Genomic DNA, 10,763 nt, shown 5'->3' on the forward strand with positions numbered 1-10,763 from the left:
GCTCTATTACCACACTCCCCCAATAAAAAGAAAAAATAAACATTTTTTTCTTAAATGATTTTAATGAGGACAGAAATAGGTTAGAAAAATCATTTTGTAATAAGCTCTCCATTATTTTGCCCAGAATAGCACAAAGGCAGCTTCATGTTTTATATGAAAAATGAGCCAGTATTTTTCACCTGCACCAGTTGAACGTGTATGTTTCATAATTTAAACAAATTTTTGCATTAAATAGTCTGTGTATAAATGACACTAAAGAATGTAAACATGTATTCCTTCCCCTCCAAGGCAATGAGTGAAAGTTGATTATAACTTAATCTCATCAAAAGGAATAAATGAAATAAGAGAGTGGACTGTTTTCCAGGTATTTATTTTAATATTTCCACTTTGGCTTTATTTGGGAGAAGGGGTCAGGTGTATGGAACATGGGAAGGAAAAGAACAGTAGGGGAATAAAAGATGAGGGGAGTGGGAAGAAATCAGGTTTTAAAGATGCCTGTGTGAGAAGCAAATCCGTGGAGAAAGAACATCCAGCCAGAACCTGGAAGCCAGAGTTCTGGTCCCACTTGCTGACCTTGCTAATCACTACGATTCTCTGGCCTCAGTTACTTCATTTGCAAAGTGAGGAGAGGCTTGACCAGTTGATGTTCAAGTATTTCAGCTTAAATGTAATCCCTGGCAGTAGCCATTCTTTTTGGTGAAAGTGGATCCTCTCCCAAACAACCCCTTTTTAATCACAAGGAAACACAGACATGAAACTTTATTGCAGTCACTTAACACGTTGGTGTTAACATTATTTCCCAACAGAAAAGAAAAAGGTTATCTGGACTGTCTCCAGTTTGCCCCCACAGAAAAACCACAATCTACAGTTATCAGAAACTAGTTGGTAAATTAAAATATTGTAGCAACTTTTCAGAATCTTCTTTTTCATGATACTCATTAGAGCATCATCTCCATGTCAAAGGATTCACTCTAGAAAAAAGGAAAGTGTTTGTCAAATGGCAATGCCTAGCAGTGGTTTCCTCATTAAACTTTTTGATCCCTACTATTTTCCTCTTGCTACCTACAATCTTAAATTTGATAAGCTAATAACAGAATAACATCTTTTTACTTGTATTATTTAATGATCAGAAACTTTGTTATATCATAGCTTTTAAATGTATTTTCATAGTAATATCAGTCAATAGAGCCAAGATATTAAATTCACCAGAGCCAAAAATAGTTAAGTTTTCAGAAAATAGTTATGTACCCAAAATCTAGGTTTATAGTACACCTAAATAAATGAAAAAATATATACCAAAAAAAGTCCAGGCTTAAAGTGTTAAAAGTTCAGATGCCTCATTATTGCAGTATAATAAGGAACAAATATGATACAAGTTCATGAAAATCAAAATAAATGGAGGCTTTCCTAGACTAGTGAAATTCCCTAATTCTCTGAAAAAAATGTGCTATTTATATTATGGTAACTTATTTGAAAACAGTACCAACTCTCTATCTTTAAATTAATTCAGCCTATGGGTGTTTGGAAAATGAACTAACTACAAATAATCTTCATCCAGTTACATAAGCATATAAATATCTATTTGCCTGAGTTATGAAAAAAATCACAAAATCCAATGCTGCTAAAATCAGGAGGAAAAGGAGTTAATTAGGAGATTTCATCCAAGCATTCTGGTGGGAATATCAGTTTATAGGACAGAGTTAGCTGGAGTACAGTGGGATATGGTACCCATCTTGCCAAAGTGAATTTCTGAAGGCTGTCAAGTTTCTTATATACCTCTAGTGATCTTTTCAAACTTAAGTAAATTATTTATTTGAAGAAAAGAAAAAGAAAAAAGAGACTAACCTGGGGCTGATGAAAACTGGTTGAATGACCTCATCGTCTTCTGAAAAACCTAAAACCAGAAAGCTCAAGTTAGAACTACATTAATTGCCTATTCAATTGCCTCTTCATCAGCTTAATGGCTCATTAGAAAGCAATAAAATGCCTATGTTTTGACTCTGTGAAGTCAAATTTAAGACTCACCTAGCAATATTAGAAAGATAACCAATTGGCATAAACTTGCCTTTCATTACTATTAAAGGACACTGGCTTAAAATTAACATTTTAAACAAGACCATTAAGATGTCAAATATCCCGATTTCATCAACAATGCAATTACATTTTAAAAATATTTCATATTACATTGTAATTCAAGAATCCCATTTAAAAATATTTTTTTATTGATTTCAGAGAGAAAGGGAGAGGAAGAGAGAGAGAGAAACATCCATGATGAGAGAAAATCATTGATCCACTGCCTCCTGCACGCCCCCTACTGTGGATCTAGCCTGCAACTTGGGCATGTTCCCTGACCAGGAATCCAACCCAGAGCTCCTGGTTCATGATGCTCAAATACTGTGCCACTGGGCAAGAATCCCATTTTTTATTAACAGTTAAGAATCAAGCTAACCTACAATATTGTGCTTCTTTTTTTTTTAATATATTTTATTGATTTTTACAGAGAGGAAGGGAGAGAGAGATAGAGAGTTAGAAACATCGATGAGAGAGAAACATCAATCAGCTGCCTCCTGCACATCCCCTCCTGGGGATGTGTCCGCAACCCAGGTACATGCCCTTGACCGGAATCGAACCTGGGACCTTTCAGTCCGCAGGCCGACGCTCTATCCACTGAGCCAAACCGGTTTTGGCTTGTGCTTCTTAATGGACTTATTTGTCTATTCTCTTCAGATATGCTTTAGATAGAAGATAAATCATGAGAATCTAATTGTGGTACTACAACATTGATATTAGGTCTCTTGCTGTTACATTCAAATATCCTTTGAGAAACAATTACTTTAGTAGTAATTCATTTAATCATTAAGTATATTTAATTAAAGTATCTAATATGGCCGAAACCGGTTTGGCTCAGTGGATAGAGCGTTGGCCTGCGGACTGAAAGGTCCCAGGTTCGATTCCGGTCCAGGGCATGCACCTGGGTTGGGGGCACATCCCCAGTAGGAGATGTGCAGGAGGCGGCTGATCGATGTTTCTCTCCCATCGATGTTTCTAACTCTCTATCTCTCTCCCTTCCTCTCTGTATAAAATCAATAAAATATATTTTTTAAAAAAGTATCTAATATGCATTAACCCAGATTTTAAAAAGCAACAATTTTTGTTTAAAAATATGAACAGTTTCTGAAATATCTAATATATCTGCTAGCAGATGTCACAACACAATAAAACTTGCAAAGAAGACTTTACTCAGTGATGGAGTCTAGCAATTAGAAGAGAAACTCCTGATAGCCACTGAATTATCATTTTTATCCTCAGGTTAGTTATTAAAGTTTGGAAAATAGATCTGTTTGAACATGTATCCACTCACCTTAACTTAGGGTTGTCTTTGTTCCCTTAACTAAGTTTTACATGTTATATCTACTATATCAACTCTCACAAAATAAGCCAATATGTGTAAGTTCTTTAAGTTGCAATTTAATTTTCTTCTCAAAATTAAATGTTGCCCTGGTAGGTGTGGCTCAGTTTGGATGGAGCATCATCCCATGCACCAAAAAATTGCAGGTTCCATCCCCAGTCAGGGCATGGACAGGAGGCAACCAGTCGATGTTTCCTATCACATCGATGTTCCTCTCCTTTCCTCTTTCTCTAAAATCAATAAACATATCCTCAGGTAAGGATTAAAATTAAAAAAAAAAACAACACCAAATGGAGGCTTTTCCAAGTTCAGAGTTATTCTGAATGTTGACCCAAGATTCTTTTTATAAAGGATGACAATCCCACTGAGTAAATTGAGTAGAGGAAGAATGTGATCAAAAGGACATGAAACTCTACATTAAATCCTGTGTTTACAACCAAAAGACAGATGATGACAGACCCTAATATTAACAAAATTCATTATAACATTTAAAATAGAGCTTTCCTTCACATTAAGGCTATATTAGGTTTTATTTTGCACACTAAGTTTATGTATGGCTTTATCTAAATATTACACATAATTTCTGCAAAACCATAGGTCATGTTTTTTCTATTCTAATAGCCCACGCCCCATGCTTAATTTTCTCTACTTATATTTACAGAAAAGTTCAAACCAACATATCCTAAAGATGTAGAAAAGCAATCAATAGAGTTTGATAAAATTTTTTAACTAATTCAGATGATAAATTACTCTAAATGGTAGCTTTAAAACTAAAAATTAAATGGCATAATGTTATTTAAGAGCTCTAACTATGAGCTTTCTGGGTTTAAAAAAAGGCAATCATTTTGAATGATAAAGATGCTCACATTTTTCACTGTCCAAACTTAGATATGATAGTGTTTTTTTTATTGTTGTTATAGTTTGAATATCCCCTTTCAAAGGAAAAGATGGAATTATATCACAGACATTAATTGACATATTTCACTGATGTTAATGTTATAAAATTTTTCAAGAACAAAAGTTAGTAAAGAATTAAGTTTAAATATGAATATTATACTCCGTCCAATATTTACTGAACAATTATAATAAGAATGAGGTAGGTAAATGTTACATAGAATATTTATAATATTAAATGTTCATATTCTTATTATAGGTGTCTATTTAAAATGAAATAACAATTAAAATAATTCCTTAAATGGATGAATAATAAAAAACCAGCTATTTCTAGTTTTATACATGGCTGTATTTATTTAATATTATACTTTGGAGTAAATATTAAACAACAAAAATTTAATTAAAATTGTGATAGGCTAGAATATACTCCTCTGACCCTTCACTGGAATAATACCTATTCATCATTTTACCTCCACTTCAATCTATTTTTCTTATTGTTACACACTGAGTACACTGCTTTTACCATTTAATACTGTACTGCAATTGACTATAATAAGCCCAGGAAAGTGTTGTCTCTCCCACATGGATTCTATGCTCTATGTTGGCAGGGGTTGTATAGATTTAGCCCATCATTTTAATCCTGGCATTCTTTGGTATTTAATACACATTTTTTACATGAATCAATAAGTAGTTAATGTGTTTTTGAATCTGGCTAAACCATCTGTAGAATAGCTTTCTATGAAATAAATGAATTTGTATATAACATTTTCTTAAAATTATCTTTTAAAAAAAGAGAATGTACTAGGTATTTAATCGTTTGACTATTATAAATACAAAACATTTGCATATAATGTGATTTCAAGAATTTTATTTAAAATACATGTACTTACTGTGATAAAATTGCCTAACTGATGAACACTGTCTATTACACTCTTAGACTTCATACTTACTACTAAAATATATAACAATATTTTTCTCAAGTACTTGACATATTGTTGTTAATCCACTATTGTAACTATTCAATATAAAGGATAATGGTTACTACTACACATTATACACTCCTTTTTTTAAAAAAATTGCCAATTAAGCTGTTGAGTCCACAGAATTGAGTAATAAGTAAAAACACTACTATAACATATTACTCAGAACTTTATTTCAATTCCATTTACATCATGTTAGTTTTCCTCTCTAATATTAATATGCAAGTTACTTTAAATTCTCAAAAAATGATTTAGTAGTCAAGAATATTTACCAATATAAAAGGAAAATTATTTCATTACTTATTCTCATCACTATAATTTCTCAACATTTAAAAAATACTATAGAAAACAAATTTTTTGTCTCTCATTATCAGTATTTTCTAAAATAATGTAAGTATAAAATACATTATAGTTTACCACAAAAACATTCACTTTATGGTTTATAACAACAATTATAGTCTATTTACAATATGACTTAATTATGATTGAAGTAAATACATTATCTAAAAAGTAAACACCAATGTAACTTTTCCTTCCTAGAAGAATAATTGGGGTAAAATGACTATTTAAAATCATAGAGCAAACATCCTATACAAACACCAGATCAAAATCTAAAGCATGATACTTATTTAGATTACTATAACATCAACATGTTAAATAAAATATTAAATGTTGGAGTTCAATATTGAAATTAATGTTTTTTTTAATCTTTGTTGAGAGTATTACAGATGTCTCCCTTTTTCCCCCCATTACCCCCTTCCACCCTGTTCCCACCCCACCCCAGGCCTTCACATCCCTATTGTCTGTGTCCATAGGTAATGCATATATGCATATAAGATCTTTGATTAATCTCTTTCCCCCACCCCCCTTACACTGTCCTCTAAAGAAATGTTTACTATGTATTAAAACCCTTCACTCTAATTACTTTTTTTGAATTAGTCAACAGACAATTCAAATTCTGCATAAGCACAATCAGGATAAATTGTGTAATTCAAATGAATATTCTACTGTAATTTTACCTATAACTGGAAATACTGTACCTTTAAATATATACAGATACAGACAATTTTTTAAAAATGATCTACTTTAAAGATATTTACATGGGATTTTATACAACTGAAAAATCATAGGTACTGGAGTGTTAAGACAGGAAACTTCACATTTGGTGAAATATTTTGAACATTTTCTTGAGAGAATGAAAAATTTATATTGCTTGAGAAAAATATTTCAAAACTCTATTTTTATAATTATGAATTAAATTATATTATATAATTTATTTTTCATTATTTATTATTTATTTTTCATTATTTATAACATATAAACAGTTAACCTTAAATTAGAGGCTAATATCTCTAAAATTGCTAAATTACAGACATGAATTTAACTTTCTCAACCACTTTCAAATTGAAATTTTATTGGTTTCACATAAGGTACTGGCAGATCTAGAATACTCTTCAAGTAAGTGTAGTAGAAAATAATTTATTCTAGAAAATAAACTTCAATAAATATTAATTAAGTCAATTGGCATAGTGTCTAGACTGTTTAAAGGCACTGAGTATGGCACAATAGTTAATTGGTAAGAACAATTCTTTAACTTAAATGTGAAAGCTGTAACACAGATGACCTATAGCACAGTTGGTTCAATTAAGGCAAATAGTTTGTATTTCCCACAGTATTAAACAGTTTCATAAAATAAAGCTCACAGCTGAATCATTGATAAGGTCACTTTAAATTAAATAACAAAATATTGGTTTTAAATTAAAGAGCCAAAATAATGGCAAAATTCCTGCTTATAAAGCTAATCACATATTTTGAAGGCCCACCATAACTTTAAAGATAGAAACTTTAACGTAATTTCTTGGTATGGTGGGGGAAAAAAGATTCCAATTAAACTTGAACACCTCTATGTAATAAAGATCAAGCGATGTTTTAAAGACTGCTCATGTTTATGTCACTGCCTGTAATCTAATGATATAATAAATATAATATTAAATAAAAGCAATAGGACATTAATTAGCAGAGTTTATACCAAGAGGTTAATGCAAAAAAAAATAGAGCATAATTTACAGGTTTTCTAAATTTTTTAATCTATGAAAAGTCTGTTTTTAACTTATACAGTATAGAATATGTTAGTTGAAATGTTTTTGTAGAGTTTGAAAAAATGTAAAAGAAATGTTTGAAAATATAAAAGCACTTAGCTCTTGCATTTCCACTATCTGTAAGAGAAATACTAAAAGTATCTAGAAAATTTAAAACATGTTTTTCCACCATTACAATTGGTCATACAACACTATGTCCTTTTTTCTATATAATTAAGCTTTTGTTCAGCCATGACAAAACTGGAAACTGATTACTTGAAAATGAGCTGCATGCCCTTTGTCCTGGTTGGTCACCTTTGACCCTTAATTTGATGATCCTGCATATCAACCCATTCTATTTTTAGGAAAATAATGTCAAAGTTCTATTTCTAAAATAGCACTTTTTACTGAGATATTAAATGTATTATAGCATTCTTTTGCAGGTAATTTCTGTAATGGTTTCATACCAGTGTTCAATTCAGTAATATTGTAAGTAGTGACAGCCTGGTGTTTGTCCTGCTTCAAACAATAGAAAATTTCCCCAAAGTACTAAGTCAAGACAATTATAATGTCAAAAAATTGCAAATATCAAATTCATACTCAACCTTACCATGTGTATCAACTAAAATTTTGCTTTTTGTAAGAACTCATTAGTTGCTTAAGTTGGTTTCCAAATCTTGTCTTCCTCTGCAAGTAGCAGCTTTCAAAGAAAGAGAAAATCTCTAGCATCGACCTCATTGATTAAACTGACAGTCTTCAAAATCAATGTTATACAGTCAGGGATATTTCTCTATCACAATTTCTAATTGAATTCAATTCAGCCAGGTAAAAAGAATACATTAAAAAGTATATATGAAATATATGTGTATATTTCTTACAGTGGTGATGTTACTTGAACCTCTACAATTTCTGTATGGTTTTCAGTCAGATTTAGCAGTGACCAATATGGCTGTCTTGGTTCAGCACTATGGTCAGCGACATCATAGAGTCACTGTCAGATAAAGCCAAGTCTGTATATTGTGGTCAAGTTTCTCAAATCAATGTGATTCTATATTTCATATATTCCTAGATTTGTTCATATAAATAAATCTTAATTTTTAATGTAAAAAATTGTCACTGATTTGCTTGGCAAGCTAGAAATTCTTCTTTACCTTGTGGTTCATTGAAAACAATACTTATTTGTAAAGAAAATGTCACTTTAGAAGGCAAGAAAATCAGATACAGGTTCTAAGGCACTTAAATATAAAAACTTTGGACACTTATGGCCTATACTATTTTAAAAGAAAATAAGATTCTTCTAAAAATTACCAAATAAAAAATTCTTTAACTGACCAAATTTTTCTAATGTTCCTTTTATACTCAACAGTTTTAATTACTTCTAAACGGATTCATCTTTGAATGTCCACTTTCTTTTTTTAATCTACTCAACTCTAGATTAAATGTTTAAAGATCATTCACAGTCCCCAAATTTGGAAGTTATAAATAATATTTCAATTATTTTAAAGAGACATCAGTGCTATACCTGACAGCTGTTATGCATGTTTTATTTAATAACTTATTTTCCCCCTTAATCATGCTTTGTTAATTATGATAGCAGTATTTCAAATACAAAAAATAAATGACATGATCAGATACCAAACATTATCAAATATCAGACAGGTAAGATCTGTTTAATCTTCTTTTCTTCAGAATAAATTGGTAAAAAAAAACCCAAACAAACCCTTAAAATCCACTAAATTTACTAAAATTCTGGTGGTTTTTTTAAAGAATTTACATGTGCAACATACTTTTAAATAAGTCATTCTGAACTAACTTTAAGCATTCCCATATTAAAATTCAATCTCCTTCACTTACAAAGAAGTACAGTTGACAGTACCTTCCCCATAACCCAGAATTATTTAAGTGCTGATTAATTTCACAATAAATGTTTCATCGTTTCTGAAAGAAGTTTGGCATAGACATATTATAAGACACTACAATTTGACAAGGATTAATGAGAATTGATCTTTGAATCATTTGGTTCCAGATCTATTAAAAATACCTATAAATAGTTCTAATAATTAATATGTATTACAAATTTATTCAGATCCTTAAATTCTTAACATTTGATTATCAAGCAATGATTAGCTGATCCTATTTGTAAAATGGCAAAGTGAAATGAAGCAATTTTTTCTTTGTAGTATCTTCACCTCACTTCCAAGTACTAGAAAGAGGCCTGTGTCAGTTTAATTTCTAAAGCTCTTTAGGAAATTTAGACATACTGGATTGTTCTTTTTCATACATTCCGAGATAAAGAATTTGGGAAGCAAGAATTGTCCCCCCAATGGACAAGAGTCTAATAATTAATCTAAATGAAATACTGATTATTACAATTCTGTTAATTTATGACTACTCTACCAAATCTGTGCAAAACCAAAGCCAAAGAAACCCCCAACATGGCATAAATCTTACAACAATCAAATTTGCATTTTCAAAATTACAGTAACTGGCATAAACTTCCAAAAATTCGATTTTAAAGTTTTCCCAAAATCTTTTATAAAATTCAATTGTGATGTTTTACAAATTATTCTTGAACTTAAACATCTGACTTACGAACAGATGCATTTTAAAAAAGCGTTTTTGCATGACCACCTAGCTAACTATAAATGGGCACAAAAATGACACGAGAATTTTTTCATCAGGGCGAAGCCGCTTTCAATCCTACTTTGCCGACAATGTTGTAAATTTTCTAGTACTAGCATGTGTAATTGTAAGTTGCACAGTATTTGTGACCAAGAAATAAAAATAAACACGAACATAATTTATTTTCCCCTTGTATTAACAATTGGATAAAAACCCTCACTGGATAATTTGGTTTTGTGAACAGTAACAATGCCTAGTAACCTGAAAAAAAACAACAACAACAAAACACCTATGGATGAAAACAAATTCAGAGAAAGAACAGAAAGGAACGAAAGGAAACACAGGAGCCTAAGATTGGTCTGTTACATGAAACAATTCAAAATGGCGGACTTACTATTACTTACATTTAAGCAATTTCCGCAATGAGGGCATTAAATACATACTGCAAGGTATTACTTGAGAGCACTTAATATTTACCAACGTGCAATTAAAAAAAAAGTTTTTGGAGTACAAATCCTCGTCATGCACCCGCATCCACTGTTCCAGTCAGTAGTTAATGTTCTTGCAAAGGCATCGCTGCTTCTTTGGTAGCTTCCTTTTTCAAAAGCAACCTAAATCCAAGTACGTTTTCCTTCGTTCTCCGCAAATCCTTAATTTTAATTCATGAATGTGCATCACCGACTCCGCAGCAAAAAGGATCCCCGACGCCTGCCGGCTACAAAGCAGCTCGGCTCGCGGAATGCGGGCAGGACAGGTGCGGACGCCCCCTGGCGACGCGGC

At 31.5% G+C, this 10,763-nt stretch overlaps 1 long non-coding RNA gene across 1 annotated transcript; it reads right to left on the reverse strand.

Annotated features, from left to right (window-relative positions):
• Positions 1-354: 354 nt before the first annotated feature.
• On the reverse strand, positions 355-10,752 carry LOC107185200. The gene is made up of 3 exons (XR_001516118.1): positions 10,388-10,752; positions 1,846-1,894; positions 355-971 (listed from the first exon to the last, which is right to left on the reverse strand). It is a non-coding gene; the product is annotated as an uncharacterized LOC107185200 (long non-coding RNA).
• Positions 10,753-10,763: the final 11 nt, after the last annotated feature.

Source organism: Myotis davidii, unplaced genomic scaffold (genome assembly GCF_000327345.1).
Source record: "Myotis davidii unplaced genomic scaffold, ASM32734v1 scaffold68, whole genome shotgun sequence".
In the NCBI taxonomy this organism is placed as follows: Eukaryota; Metazoa; Chordata; class Mammalia; order Chiroptera; family Vespertilionidae; genus Myotis; species Myotis davidii.